The following is a 4,268-nucleotide window of genomic DNA, read 5'->3' as shown; positions in this document are numbered from 1 at the left end:
CATTATGAACTGATGAAATGGGAGTATCTGGAAAATCCGATAGAAGGAAATAAATTATTAGAATTATTTTAAGAATTATTAGAATTATTTTAAAATACAGAAGGTGGCTAGGTATCAGACCAAAATATTCCAAACAGGAGCTTTATTACATGCCTACAATAACCAAGTAGAAAAAATCCTCATCTACCACATTCATATTAATGATGGAAACAGACTATCTGGAAAAAATATTTGAAATACAATGTTTATATTCAAGGAAGTTACAAACATTGTTGGAAAGACACAAAGCAGTCCCGTGTAAATGGGAGATACAGTATGCATTAGTGGGGAAACATTACTGTGAGGGTACGAATTCTTCCCACATTACTGTGTAAATTTAATGCAATTTCAATCAAAAATCCCAATTTTATGTCTTGTGAAATTTCATCTTAAAATATATATGAAGCGGAAAATTGGCAAGCCTGACCATGAAAATATAGATAAAGAACAATGCAGATGGTCTCGCAACCGGTATCAAGGAAGACTGTGTCATAATGGATTCAAAAGACAATATATTGGCACAGGGGTAAAAATAGAAAGATCAATAGAGAAAAGAATAATAAAATTCAGAGAAAGAGCTGAACATACACAAGAAGCCGGCGTGGGAGGGAGCTCACATGCCAAGTAGCACTGAATTCACAGTTTGTTTTGAGAACATTATGGCCGATCGGGGAAAAATCAAGATAGATAACCACCACAGGCAATAAATAACCAAAAAATTCCCTCCTAAGTAACACAGAACTCAGACGTTGTGACAAAAAACAGATTTGTCAACACGAAAATGAAAACGTCTGATAGAAACGGCATCATAAGCAATGAATAGAAATAGTAGAAAAGAGATTGACTGTACATGTAAAATCAAAGATTAATATTCGCGATGGATCAGGAATCACGCGGACTGATCAAGACAAAGGCAGCAAAACAGAGAAACGAGCGAGGTTCACAGGATAGAAAGGTGGATAAACGGAAGCCACGCCTAACCGGAAGCCACGCCTAGCCGGAAGCCACGCCTAGCCGGAAGCCACGCCCCCGCCGGGCTGGAAATTAAGCGTGGGGAGTGTGTTTGAGTGACAGCTGCAGGAAGCAGGCCCCGCCCTGCCCGGCTGGCCAGGTCTGGGGCGCCCTTTGGGGAGCGCTCAGGGCAAGGCCTTCTGGGGGACAGTGCACCCGGGACCGTCCCCACTTAAAGCCCACGTCAGCTCTGGGGAAGGCTCACGCCTGTGTGCACAGACACCTACCGAAATGTTCCTGCAGGGGCAGGTCCACGCGAAAGGCCACCAGGGACGCTCCGATTCCAGGGGCAGGGAGAGTGTGGGCTGTCGACCGGGTGTCTGGACCCGGGGCTTCCCGCGGCCATCGTGTGTCACGGGCAGGTCTGTGGGCGATGGAAAGATGCTAAACACAACGTTAAATGTGAGCCGTGAGCCGCACAGGCACAGAAGCAGGTCGGCGCCGCTCCCGTTCCAGAAGATGGGTCTGGCCATCCAGGTGCGCTCCTGTGTCTCACCTGCACACCTGCACGTGCGTGCGGGAGGGCGCATGTCATTGCCCTGCTGGCTCATCGCAGCGGGGGGCTTTGCGCTTCACCCCCTGCCCCCACCCTGGGCTCACACGCGGAACGCCCAGGGAGGGCTGCCCGCAGCGGTGGGCACAGGTAACGCCTCCAGAGAGAGGATACGGCTGCTGCTACAGAGCGGGGGGCCGCCAGCCTCCCTGCCCCGGCTGGCAGAACACGCCGGACCCCATGCGCGGCCGGGCGGTGACTGGTTCTGGGACTGGCAGTGGATATCGACAAGGGCCTTCCTTCAAAGTCCCAGGCTGACCCACCGGATCGATAGTGGTGCGGGGAAATAATTAAAACTGTCAGATCCGGAAAGCGTGAGAGGCACTTGGAGCGTTCTGCCAGCTATGGAGAACAGGATTAGCCGTGTCATCGCGAGCACTTCTCAGTTACAGAGCGAGTTATTCAAGTCTTTCTTTGCCGCTCGTTCTCGGGGAAGGGTCAACATCAAAGGTGTCAGAGCAAACTATGGCAGTCCATTAACCCAGAGCGTGGGTGTCCCCCAGAAGCCACGCGGGCCAGGGAGCAGAGGCTCCTTCCAGCGAGAGGCGCTGGGAGCCTTGGCACACGTCACTCCCGGGCCGAGGGTCTGGCCGGGTGCTCTGGCTGCCCGGATGAGCCCTGTCTGGGGGGAGGGGCTCCCGGGCGGGGCCTCAGCCCCACGCAGACCCAGCGTCCTGCAGATCTCCTGCTGCGGATCTGCTGTCACATGGTGCACAGGGCCAGCTGGGAGGGGGCAGGGCTGGCTGAGACCCCAGCCCGCTATCCCCCACAGGGCCGGGGCCCCCAGGCTGAAGACTCTCCTCTGTCCTCGCAGGCCCTCTGAGGGTCCCCCGCCTGCCCCTCTGCAGCCCTCGGCCCGCTCAGCACGTCCGAGCAGCTGCGGCGCTGGGCAGGGCGCAGCATTGCGGGGTCAGAGGTCGCACGTCTCCGCCAGCTTCGCCCAGCCCCGCGTCCTCCCGGCCAGCGGCCGTGTCCTCTCAGGGCGCTGTGGGACGTGGGCCTGCGTTTGCCGAGAAACAAGCCGAGGACCAGGCGTGCAGGAGCCACCGGCTGCCCTGGGGCCGAGCACAGGAAGCCCTGTGCCCCAGGAGCTCTGGCAATGTCATTCCGCCGTCTCCCGGCCCCATCCCCGGTGACACCTGCGACTCCCCAGGGCATCTGGGGCACATTTCATGGTGGAGATTTCGATGGGCCGGGGCCACAGAGCCGCCCGCAGGGGAGGCGGCGTCCAGGCTGGCGTGGACTGCAGCCCCCTGGCCTCGGCCAGGGGAACAGCTGCGGCCGGTCTCCGGCCGGGCCCGGCGCCTTCCTGGGCGCGGACCCAGCAGTGAATCACGGACGAATGGGCAGGGGGGCCGTCCAAGCCATGTCCAGTCTGCCACCTCCATGGCCTTGCCAGGGCCTGTGCCTGAGCTCTGCCAAACTCCGCAGCGAGCCGGGGGCGTCATTCGAGGCCCTGAGCGGGCCGCAGCCCTGGGAGCCCCTTCGGGAAGTCGGTGGACGGCTAAGGCGGGGAAGGGAGGGGCCTCAGCGTGGACCCCCGCCCACCGGGCCCAGCCGTGGGTCCCTCGTTTGAAAGACGGGGCTGAACTTTTAAAAATGCACAGAGATATTTGGAATGGCAACTCGTGTCTTGGAAGGTAAACCAGGGAGGTGCCTGCTCGCCCGTCCCAGCGTTTGACTATCCCGCCCCACAGCCTCCTGCCACCTGCCACCCCTTAAGCGCCCCTCATGGGGGACGAGGGACGGGCAAGCTCACAGGCTCCTTCGGTGTCTGCTGCTGGACCAGGCCGGGGCTTGTCCAACTCCAGCCCCGGCCTCGCCGGCTTCCGAGTGCCCTGTGAGTGGAAACCTAAGCGCCCCGACAGGCTGGGTGTCTCGTCTGCATGACACCCCCTGTGCTTGGGCCCCAGCGCCTGCGTCCGCCGTGGCCAGGAAGCCTCTCTAGACGGTCGGACGAGAGCCGCTGAATGCACACTCCTCGGCGTGAGCTCGGCCCCTGCCCACTGTGGGCCTGGGCTCCCTGTCAAGCCCTCAGCCTCCTACACTCCGGGGCCTGGCACCCTGGCACGCAGGCCCTCGGTCGGCGAGCTAGGCAATGGGCATGCGCGTTTAAGCCCCGTCTCAGCCCTGGGGAGCCTGTCCTGACTCCTGGAAACCTCAGATGTCCCACCTGCAAGGCTGGCTGTGAGGCACTGTGCAGAAGGCTCTGGGGCACAGGGGGGGACAGGGCAGAGCTGGCAGTCGCCAGGGACCCTCTGGGCCACCTCACTTTTCACAGCAGGCTGTGCTTTGCCTCCAGACCAGGGGCTGCTGCATGGTCCAGGGCAGTCCCTGGGCCACCAGGGGTTCTGCCCTCAGGCCCCTCCGCCCAGATTCCTCTCCGCCTGGTTTCCCCTGGCACACTCTGCTCCCCACGGGAGCTCAGGTCCCAGCACAGAGCAGGCCACGGGGCCCGTGGACTCGTAGACACAGTGGGCCAAGCCAGGGAGACGCGCCTCATGGTCCCGCAGAGGCTGGAGGCTCAGACTGGGGACCCTGCGCGGTGCGGAGGAGCAGACGCGCTCAGGAACCATGCACCCAACACGCGTCCCGGACCCCTGGGGAGCACACTTGGCCCATCCCATTGCACACACACACATGCACGCACATGCATGTGCACACA

The 4,268-nt window shown here is 59.6% G+C and overlaps 1 long non-coding RNA gene across 1 annotated transcript in view; it reads right to left on the bottom strand.

The window, feature by feature from the left end:
• The window catches only part of LOC111730032, a 7,420-nt gene that overhangs the window by 1,589 nt on the left and 1,563 nt on the right, over positions 1-4,268 (bottom strand). The window contains exon 2 of the long non-coding RNA XR_002776526.1: positions 1,278-1,414. This is a non-coding gene — a long non-coding RNA (uncharacterized LOC111730032). The remainder of the gene's footprint in view (positions 1-1,277; positions 1,415-4,268) is intronic.

This window comes from Pteropus vampyrus, unplaced genomic scaffold (assembly GCF_000151845.1).
Source record: "Pteropus vampyrus isolate Shadow unplaced genomic scaffold, Pvam_2.0 Scaffold299, whole genome shotgun sequence".
NCBI lineage: Eukaryota > Metazoa > Chordata > Mammalia > Chiroptera > Pteropodidae > Pteropus > Pteropus vampyrus.
Note: the sequence above shows the minus strand (reverse complement) of the source record. Positions and strands in the feature narration are given on the sequence as shown.